The following is an 11492-nucleotide window of genomic DNA, read 5'->3' on the forward strand; positions in this document are numbered from 1 at the left end:
AGAGGTCATTCAATGAATAAGAAATAATTCAGGTTTTCAGTTGGGTGATTTTCTTACTTGGGGTTTATTTTATTTTGTTCTTTATCATTAACAACAAAAAGAATTAACTTTACAAGAGCGCTAAGTACTACATTCCCGAAGATAAATGACTACCCGTGTGCTCTGTAAGTACACAGGGATTTTAGGTAGCCCTACATCACTACTGACACTTTCACAAATGCTATTGAATTTGACTGCAAACTAGGCGTACACTTAGAAACCTGAATACTTTGCTGTGTGTGCCTCTGTGTATTTAGTAATTAACACCCAGAATATCCTAATTCCAGTGTTCAAAACTTTAAAAATAATTGTCTGTATGAGAGATGTCTTTTTTCCATATGACTTGGTCTATTTTGAATTTAGGTATTATATAGTCACCTTGTCTTTGGCAGATACAAGAAATGACACGTGCATTGTCTATTTAAACAGGAATAAAACTGATAAATGCTAGACAGAGGGACCTCTAGTGAGGCAGAACTAAAGACAGTGTAACTTTGAAGGTGTTTTATCCCTCTATTCCTACTAAAGCCTTTGTTCAACATTTGAAGAAAACTAATTTTTTTCCTTTCCTTTTCCACATCTCCAAACACGACATTAAGTGGGGCAAAAAGTCTTGTGGCAAATGCGTAAATAAGTTAACCTGGTGGGATCTCCGAAGTAGGTGCGGAACAAAAGAAGGTTATCAGGCAGGAAGTTGCTTAGGAAAGAGAACAGGAATAATGAGCAGTTACAGCTCCTATCAGATGAGCAAAAGATGAAGAAGTTACATGCAACAGTTCTTATCCTAAAGCCAAAGAAGGACCAGCACTTTTTAGCTATGATCCTAGTAGGAGACACAAGCTGAGAATGAAAGTTAATGTGAGCTATCAGTTTGTTTTCTTAGGAATGAAAACATACAGAGGACTTTCACGCCTGTCAACAATGTCAGGACATAATGTCCCCAGGGCTGTTTTTGCCAAATCACAAGTGTTGAAAAGGAAGTTCCTTCCAAGAAGAGATGGTTTTCAATATAAGTAAATTAATTGTATACAAATATTTGAAAAGTAATTTCTAATTTCTCTCTATTATTGAATTGCTTTCTCGTCAGCTACAAGTATTCTACCACTTTGTTTGCTACTCACTTCATACATCATTTAACTTAATGATAGCTTTTGTCATTGGAATTCAAACAAATTTTTTTTAATAGGGAAGACCCTTTCTCAGAAGTAATTGTATACAATTTCTTCTTCAGTCATTTGATTTCTTACAAACAAAAAGTTAACTATTAGAGTGCTTTTCAATAATTTATTGCTTTCAACATGCAAATCCACCTTCTAAGAATAACAAGTTTAGGACAAAAAATATATATCTTGTCTTGGACTACTGACTAGTGGACTGTATCATATGAAAACCCACCTGTTGGAAAGAGCTGTAGGAGCCACACTATCTGATTACCAATGCAACCGTGGCATATTTTGAGAATGTAACTGATATTTACCCCAGGAATTATTTATTCTCAAGAAATTTTTATGAAGGTTTCTTTAGTTGGCTTTATCAGTTTGGAAAAAAAATATATGTAATTTAAAGTTCTATTTTTTTCCTAAATGAAATTGGCAAGTTCCAAGATAATTTTTAAGTAGAATGTTGCCCACAACAACTTGAAAACTTGGGAAAACGTTCTGTAAAAAAGTGTTAAAAGTGTTGTGCTGGTGGATACTGTAAGACAGATTGCTGAGTTGCATTAACTTTGAAATGTAGCTTTGTATGAATCACTACTGAAAAAGTGAAACACTGAAGGTTTCCAGAAAAAAATGTTAGAAAACAGGACTGGGATCATAAAATGTGTACTGGGAGGGAAAAAGGTAATTTATACATTATTCTTCTGCTATTTGTTGTTCAATATCAAACCTATTGATGTAAGTTTTGGAGGACTACGCAGAATTACTGAAGCATGTAGATGCCAAACATCCTTGAAAAATGAATGCTTGAAATAGGTCTGCAAAATTACTACATGGCTAATGTTTTTCGGCATATCATTTCTCCTTCTGTAGCATATTAATAATCATTCTTTTTACTGTAGCTGTTTAAATTGAGGAAAATGCTTTGAAACCGAAGACTTATACACCCAAAATATCACTATTTCATATACATTCAATAAAATTATTCTACTTTTAGGTGGCATCTGCTAGTACAGAATTATAAAATCTATTTTGGTGGAGAATACCCAATGGCCAAAGTGACCAGAGACTCAAAACACATTTCTAATTCAGTTAAAAAGGTGCTTAAATATAGCACCTCAAGAACAGGGAAAATCCTTCTCCAATAGAAAATATTTCATTAAGCTACATTTTCCTAAAAGCTAAAAATATTGAATTGTTTGTCAGATGTGCAACTCTGAAGCAGCTTTAACTGAAATACTTTCTTTGAGTCACCTCTAAAGAACTTAGAATTCATGTTTTCCCAGAATAACTGCTTCAATCCTCAGTGGGATACAAAACCAACCAGGTTCAGAGCAGAGCTGCTGCACATTGTCTTGGTGATAGTTCGACCCTAGAGCTGGTCACTTCCTGTGTCCCCTCTCCTGGTTCAAGGTGGCAGCAGCAGCAGCTGGTTGGCTGGTTTGTTAACTAAGAGCTGACTTGGTTCCCAAGGAGCAGTTTCTCACCTTGGTGCCTTGGGCAGGTGCTGGTCTCAGGCTGACTTTTCTGTGGCTTTGGTCACAGCGCCACAGGGAACAGCTTGTGAAGTGCTGGTACTTGGATCTCATGCTGACTCAAGCCAAACAGATGATTAGTGCACTTAATCAAATCAAAAAGATCTGAAGGTTTTAGCCCTTTTAAAGAGCCTTTCAGCCCAGTAGCTAACAGGAGATCAGTCTCCAAATCCTACAGTAATAATTTATTTCCTTTTATTCCTTTTCATGTCCAAGAATAATACTATTTGCTATGCTGACCTGCAAAACTGAAATAGAAGAAAACCAACAAAAAAGAGCTGACAGTTTAACTGTTCTTTTCTGTGGGCACAGTCAGTTTTGGTTGGATCCATTTGTCTGGTGACCTTCACTCCTCTCTAACGCCTTAAAAATTCTCTCTTGTGACGATAGACAGTGTAAAAAAAAAAAAAAAAAGGAGAAATAGTTTTATAAAGGTCTTGGGAACGGACACCTTTCAAACTTTTTCAACTTTAAAAACTCTTTGGAGTAATCTTTTGAGTCACTAGTATTCCCTAACTGTACATCTAAATGAGATGTCAAGGGATACCCAAGGAAAAAGATCTGGGATTATTATTACTGACTGAAAAAGACTGAAATATCTTGGACAAACTTTTCAACGAGTAGACTAGATGGGATTGCATCCAGAATCTGACATTTCGTTCATCAACACCAGCTAATGGTTCCAGGCTAGTACCTGGATGTTCAGAAAAGCTTAAATTTTGAATTGAGGGAAGAAATCCTGAAAAAAAATATAATACCAAAAATGATGCCTCCAAGGCATCCAGGATATACTGGGGCATGAGAAGAATAAAACTAGGTCCTTTTATTATCATGTGAAGAATGAAAAAAAAAGGAGGCAAAAAACTAGGAAAGAAGACATATACCTGGCAGGAAAGTTTTTCTGAAATATATGTGTGTAAAATGTCTCAGTAAAAATGAATCATTACTTCATGAGCACTGTAATCATGTGTCCTTATCATGAATCTTTCTTTCTCATAATATCTTTCTGTCTTAAATAGTTCTAATCATATCAAGCTTCCTCCCAATATAAAATGGTTCATTTAATACAGAATCCAATCAGATAAGTTGGATGACAGTTAAAATTTGTTACAAATATACTAATATACTGTGTCTATGTGGAATACATTTGTATTCATGTACCTGTTATAAGGGTTAGAGTAAGCTGATTATTAATTGTGTTATTTCAAAACATTGATTGCAAGCCCATATGTCATTTTTATACCTGCATTTTGAAGCAGAATTCCCCAAGGGAAGTTGGCCTAAGATTGTAACATTTTTAATATTATCTTTTATCCACGGAGATACTTGTTTTACAGTGCACCCTTTCTGGTCTGCAGCAGGGGAAAAGGATGGAGTATTTAAGCTACAAATTACCTGGTTGCCTAAGGTGATGACTAAGATAAAGAAGTCTTTTGCAAGAGGGGCTGAGAACTTAAACAATATTAAGAACTAACCTTGTAACATGGGCATTTTCATCCAGAGCAAAAAGTAAATTTGCAGGAAGGAGTCCTGTCACATTAAACAGACAGACATCTAATAATTTGAAATTTAAAAGTGAATTGCATTACTGGGTTTTAACCAATATATCTACTACCTTGTAAATAAAGAGGGTTCATATTTTAGTTCTTTTGCAGCTCACTGAGTCTTTACCTTCATTTCTATGTATGCACAAAGAACTAAAACATAGCCTCAAATGTCAAATTCTTCTTGAAAGTGTGGCTTTAACAACAACAATAAAAAGCCTGAAGAGCCAAGAACAGGCATGGGAGTCAGATTGTTGAACTGTATGTTCAGTTTCAGAGCGACTACTAAAGTTTGTACCTCACAATTTGAACACTCTCTTCAGACTCCAGAAGCTTAACACATACCAGGCCCAGTGGCAGTGAACAGGGAGCAAACAGATAATCTGGTAAGTCAAGGGACAGACTGACCTGATTTGTGGCAGCATGAACTCCTCTTTTACACTGTGTCTCATTTGGTCATGACAGGTAATCCTGCAGTTTGTCCCACATTTCTAAATCTTTATAAAGGTTATGTCTGTATATGGCCTTTGAAATCCATTTAATATGTATTCACTTATGAGTTAATTCCCACAAAGGACTCTGGTAATGTTCAACAGAATGCCTAATAGTAATTAGAGAAATCTTATGAGATTTATTTATTGTGGTGAGTAATTTATCATATTATTACCCAGAGTTGGCTTTAATGATATAAAATACAGTCATGCAGGAAAAAGAGTATTTCAACAGTGTATTTTTGTTCTCTAGAAAACTGTGCTGCAGGACAATTTTCCAAGATGTTATAGCAGAATGAAAAAAAAAGCTCACAGTAATCTGGAAAAAAAAAAAAAAAAAAAAAAAGAAAACATTTGAATAGGAAGCAAAATGGAAGAAGTTACATAAGTAGGAAACAAAGAAAGCTTTGAGTTTGTAAAGCAATGTGTACCTCTGGCAGAATCATATCTGTATTCATATCCAAATTTTCCTTTATACAAAGCTTGCCATCTTGTTAGTCTGTGAATAGAAATAGATTATCAATATTAAATTACTTGAAATACAGGCATTCATATACAGTCCTTTCAAGAAAATTGTTCTTCCTGAGCTAATTTTAGAGACAAACATTAGTGCTCCATAAACATCATCTCAACACTTCCAGTGTTTACATATTCACTGATGATTAATACCATAGTAGTTTTGACTAGGACAAATGGTTTTACATCGAGGTTTAGGTTGCCACATGTAAATGTCATCTATATATCTCAATTGGCAGTTAATAGAGTGCTACCTAAATTCAATCTACTATACAGAGTAGCAGAAGCATGAGGATTAGTTGGTTAGATTCTAAGCCAAAAGGCTTCTATGTAGAGTTTTGATTTCAATAACTTACCTGAATAATTACACCTTGAGATAAGGCAGCTTTAAAATCTTTCTCTGTAGGAACTGGTCAGCAGAGCAGAGTGGAGAGCATGATCTTACTAGAACAAGGTGGAATATTGATACAGGATTGCTTTATGCATATTTCAACAAACTTTCTTTTTTTTTTTTAGTTGGTGGGGAGGAAGGTTTGAAGAATTTTGTCTTAGAAAGGTAAGCTGCAATGATCAGGAGAAGGATCATGACAGGAAGTACACATTTCTTGTTTATGTTACAGTTTATGATTTTAATCTCCCCCAGTTAACCAAAAGTATAGCTCAGACAGAGATGAAGCTCCTTCTAACTGAATAATTCTAATTTTCCTTAATTAGCTCCAGATGCTCTAGAGCATCTTTACTGCTTTATTAAAATTCTTTTTTTTAAGAAGGGTATCTTCTCAGCAAACTCATTAGACTTACAGTAATTTCACGATTATAAGCCGCACTGAGTATAAGCCGCACTTCTGGGTTTCAGCAACTTTTTGTTTTTTTGTCCATATATAAGCCGCACCTGATTATAAGCCGCATGTTACAATACAGAGTGTGATAAAAGGTATCTATTCTATCACCATCTGTTGAGGGTGGGGACAGTGATCCTTATCTCAATGGCAGATAATCTGCTAATGGGCCATCCATTGAAACCAGGCAGGGCATTGTTCTTTATCTTTTCACACCCCATCCTTCCTCCAGGGAGTCATTGTCTGCTAATGGCCCATTGAGTCCCACTGTGTGACTGATAAAATTACTGCATCCCATTGGAAATTGCTCCAGCCAGGGGGAAGAGCCCAACATTTCTTACCAAGATAAAACAGAGGTTTTGGGACACTAAGGTAGCCACTTTCTCCACTGGACTCCAGAGGAAAACCGGATTTTTCCACATCACCACTGGACCTCCAGAGGGAAAGTGCACCTTGTACAGGAGCACTGCTCCAACTGAGCCACATCTGTCACTGCAGGAGGATGCAGCCACCATTTAATGGGGCTGCTACCAACACCCTGCCTGACGGGGTCTCAGGTTGTACTCTGACTTTGTCAGGGTTTGGAGTTTGTTTCTTTGTAGTACTCTATTTCTATTTTGATTTCCCTAGAAAAGAACTGTTATTCCTAATTTCCATATTTTTGCCTGAAAGCCCCTTGATTTCCAAATTATAATAATTTGGAGAGAGGGGGTTTACATTCTCCATTTCAAAGAGAAGTTCCTGCCTTTCTCAGCAGACACCTGTCCTCCAAACTAAAACAGCAACTTTTTGTTCTTTGTCCATATATAAGCCGCACCTGATTATAAGCCGCACTTTGGGTTCGGATCAAAATTTTAGTCAAAATGGTGCGGCTTATAATCGTGAAATTACTACGCATGCTGATTTTAGTTGCTTAGCTTGGTAAAGTTCTTACTTGTAAAGTTCTTACTTCATCCAGAACATGATTCCAAAGCTGGCTACCTGCTGTGGGAAAGGCTCCATTTGATCCTTAGCCTTTGTGCTTAGTCCCTTTGATCTGGTTAAACTGACCTGTCCCATAAAATTAATTCATTTCTTGCTGCCACTCATCATTCACCTTGCCTAATATGCCAGTAACCATCTCTATTCCACTGCATCCTAAATATTTGTTTATACATACAGCTTTTCAACAGAGTTAGAGTGACCAGTTCCCATTGTCAGAAGACAGGATTTACCAGTAGAAGTTCTTGTTTCTCAGTCTGGTTTACATACTGGCTGTTCTGTCCTGATCTTTTTTTTCTGTCTTTGAATTGTTAGAGCTAAAAATGAATGAGGGGGCCTTTGTGGAACCTGTCATTATGGCACTCAGTGAAAATTGGACCAGATGAAAACCTAAAGCAACTATCATGGGAAACCACATAAGAACTACTCTGTGTATATTTACACAGCAGCCTATAAAATTTTATTCAGATCTGAAATATGAGTATGACCTTCATAATCTTCCTGTATAATCTGAAAGCATAGAATTACAGTTTAATGTCTCTTTTTAGCTCAAAGAACACTCAGTGAATTTTTTAGGTTTCTTGGGAAATTTCCCAAAGTTATAACTAAGGAGGTATGAGTTAACCTGTCAAAAATAGAAGAGAAGAAAAGAAAAAGAGAAGATGAGCAACTTACACACCTGTCTTTAAACAATCCCTGTGTCTGTGTATATCAGGGAAGTGCAGAACCTGAACTTTGCATTAAGCCAAATATAAAACCAGTCATTTCTTTTTATAGACACTGTCATGAGAGGGCTCAAACCACAAGGTTAGCTGACAAACCTTTTGTAAAGAAGAATAATTTGTTTGACATGTAGAACACAAACTTCTCACATACTTTCCCCTGCACTTTAAACAATGCAAGCTTTTCAGGTTATTTACTCTGAAAAATGTAGTTGAGCTCCAGCAGGTGGTTTTTTATGGCCTCATACCATGTAAGATTCACAGCTAAAGAACAAGAAGAGCAAGCATCTTGTACCAAGATGACACAGTGATGTATCTTCCGACTGAAGTAAAACATGAGATCAACAGTCTCCATACAATGTAACTCACTCCTCCAGAATCCATGCTCCTCAGAGTCTACGCAGTTTGGCAGATTGGGATAATGTCCTTCACTCTCCACTTCAGCCTCACCCTATCCATCTAAGACTGTAATTTTCAGGCCACTGGCTTGAAAGGCTCTTTTGTAGACCTAACATTTACAGCAACTCACATGATACATCTATAGAAGCCAGTCTTCTCTTCAGAATCTGCTATCTCTCACTTCATATTTGAAGCCCTTGATTCACTGGGATTTAAAATGAAACTTAGAAGCAAGCTGCATTCTTTGTCAATGAGGAAACCCACAGGCTTCAGGCCCTTTTGATCCATCTGTTTGGTGCCTAGCAAAGCAGAGGCCTTCTTTCTCCCATCTTAATAGCTATGTCCCTGAAATAGCAGACACGGTACACACTGACCTCCTATTTACATTTCAGGACATTAACCAAAGAAACCAACCATCAGGAGGCATGGTTTTCAAAGATGCAGAATAAGCTACTGCATGTCCTTGAATACCACTGTTGAGAAAGGAAGGCATCGGACCAGGACAGCTTCCTTCTCATATTTTCTGGCTTCATGGGAGACTGCTCCAGCTCTATGGCTAAGGCTTTGTATCAATAGTGTTAATAGAGTAAGACAGATGAACATATGAGAGAATCAGAACCTAAAAGAAAATATTAAGGCCTTCTATATTACCAGATAATGGTCAAAATTTAAATGCATGATTTTTAGAAATTCTAACTTGACATGCTTTCTTTACTAAGCAAAAATCAGATTTCTTTGGAATCATCACTGCGAATGCTAAGTGGTATCATTTACAGTGCATATCACAAAGAAAAATCCATAAAGAAAGATCTTTATGCAAACAGCAGAAGTTCAGATTCCTTCTCAAAAATTTTGCAGGTCTTATTTTTCATTCCTTTCTACAGCATAAGGGAAACAATGAAATTATTGTTTCATCCTAGAATAGCATGTTTATATAAGTTTGAGATATATGTTGTAAGAATCTAAATGGAAAATTTTACCATTTGCATTAAAATAAAAGATATCTGGATGGCAGTTTTAGATGCCTGAGCTCTGCAGTGACCTGTCAACACAGAAAAATTTCATTTTAAATACCTGCTATGGAGTAACATTTGTACAATATGTACTACAGCTGATGAGAATACCCTAAGCTTTATTTTCACTTGTGGTCTTTGGAAGTTCCAACAAGATTCTCCAGAATGCTGGTCAGTCAGAATACTGCACATCTTTCTTGTTTTGGTGTAGATACAGGAAAAAATATCACACGTTAATTATGAAATTTATTTGAACAGGTTAAGGATAACATAAACAACTGAAAAAACTACAGTAATTTCACGACTATAAGGCGCACCCTTTTGACTAAAATTTTGGTCCGAACCCAGAAGTGCACCTTATAGTCCAGTACGCCTTATATATGGACAAAGTTCAGAAATTTGCCAACCCGGAAGTGCGAGCCGCGGCCGCCCCGAGCTGCAAGCTGCACCCGCACCGCAGCAACCCGGCGCCATGGCCGCCCCGAGCCACAGGAGACCTGTTCTGCAGCACTCCCAGTGCCACAGGAGCCCCGTGCCGCCCCGAGCCGCGGCAGAGCTGAGCCGCGAGGGAGAGGCGGCCTCGCGGCAGCACTGAGTCACGAGGGGGAACGGCCCCATGGCAGCATGGAGTCGCAAGGGAGAGGTGGCCCCGCAGCAGTGCTGAGCCATGAGGGAGAGGCGGCCCCGTGGCAGCACTGAGCCGTGAGGAAGAAGTGGCCCCGTGGCAGCGCCGAGCTGTGCCAGCCGGTGCCGGGGGTGGGCAGGACTGCAGCGGCCCGCAGCACAGGGAGGGCGCCTGGGGCTGCATTCAATGGCTACGCCAATCTGTGAAAAATGTTTCTAAATTGAGCACCTGCCAATAAACCCCGTGATCGCAGGATTCCTTTACTAATTCGTTTCTTTGTTGCACATGGATCCTCGCTGCAAAAGAAAAGTGCGCCTTATAATCCGGTGCACCTTATATATGGACAAAGTTTGGAAATTTGCCAACACCCGGGAGTGCGCCTTATACTCCGGTGCGCCTTATAGTAGTGAAATTACTGTATTACTTTTTATGAACGTAGCATATGAATCAGAAGAATGATTCAGACCAAACTGATTAGTAATTGTTACAGTAAATCACAGTGACTTCTAGTAACAAAGCCTAGGAAAACCAGGAACTTCAGCAATTAACTTAAGTGAGATACAATTACAGTGAGGCTCCTCCTTCTATTCCCCAGTTTAGATAAAACTCATGTGAATTTACTAACGATTAAGCACACAGCCAAGTGAGTTCTGTATAGTTGTTGCTTCAGGCACCCCAGTTCTGCTCCTAATAGTACATTACTCCTTAAAAAGCTTATTTTTGTAAAGACAAAATTTTTTTAAAATCTAACTTTTTAAAAATACATTTGCCTGAAATGGTGAACTGAACAGCAGAATGTTAGCTAAGTGAATGAGGCACATATTGCATCATATTACTAAAGATTAGCAAATGCAGTATGGAAGAGGAGAGGAAGTAACTAAATAAACTACAACCCCATTAAGATGACGTTAATATTATGAAAGGTTTAAAAACAAACAGCATGGGAAAGAACAATTAACATATCCACATAAATGGAATTTTGAAACAGTGAAAGATAAAAAATCATTTTATGTCAAACAGACTATGAGACTATGAGAAATCTACCTAATGGCCTTCTACCAAATAAAAACAATTCCTTTTTTTTTTCCAGTTTACCTTATTAAACCATTTATACATCAGCCCATCAACAATTAGCCCACAATGGGAGAAAGACTTCACTGTGAGAAAAAAAAATAATTTAGAGGAAGGAAATTACAGTAATTTGATGAATACAAGCCGCACCAATTTGACCAAAATTTTGGTGGAAACCCGGAAGTGCGGCCAATATTCCGGGGCGGCTAATACATTAACAAAATTCTAAAAGCTGCCAACACGGAAGTGAGAGCCCGCGGCAGCCCCAAGCCAAGCTGGAGCCCGGCCGGCCCCGGCAGAGGTGGGAAAGCCTGGCAGAGGCGGGGCCAGCAGTGTGGGGGGCGGGCGGCAGAGCCTGAGCCAGCAGGGCGGGGCAAGGGGGCGGCAGAGCCCGGGCCAGCAGGGCGGGGGAGCCTGGGAGAACTGGGGCTAGCAGTGCAGGGGAGCATGGCAGAAGCAGGAAGGCCGGCGGGTGGGGCTGCCTGGCAGCGGGGGAAGCCCAGCAGAATTGGGGCCAGCAGCGTGGGGGAGCCCGGCGGTGCGGGGGCCTGCAGTGCCGG

This window comes from Catharus ustulatus, chromosome 5 (assembly GCF_009819885.2).
Source record: "Catharus ustulatus isolate bCatUst1 chromosome 5, bCatUst1.pri.v2, whole genome shotgun sequence".
Taxonomy (NCBI): Eukaryota; Metazoa; Chordata; class Aves; order Passeriformes; family Turdidae; genus Catharus; species Catharus ustulatus.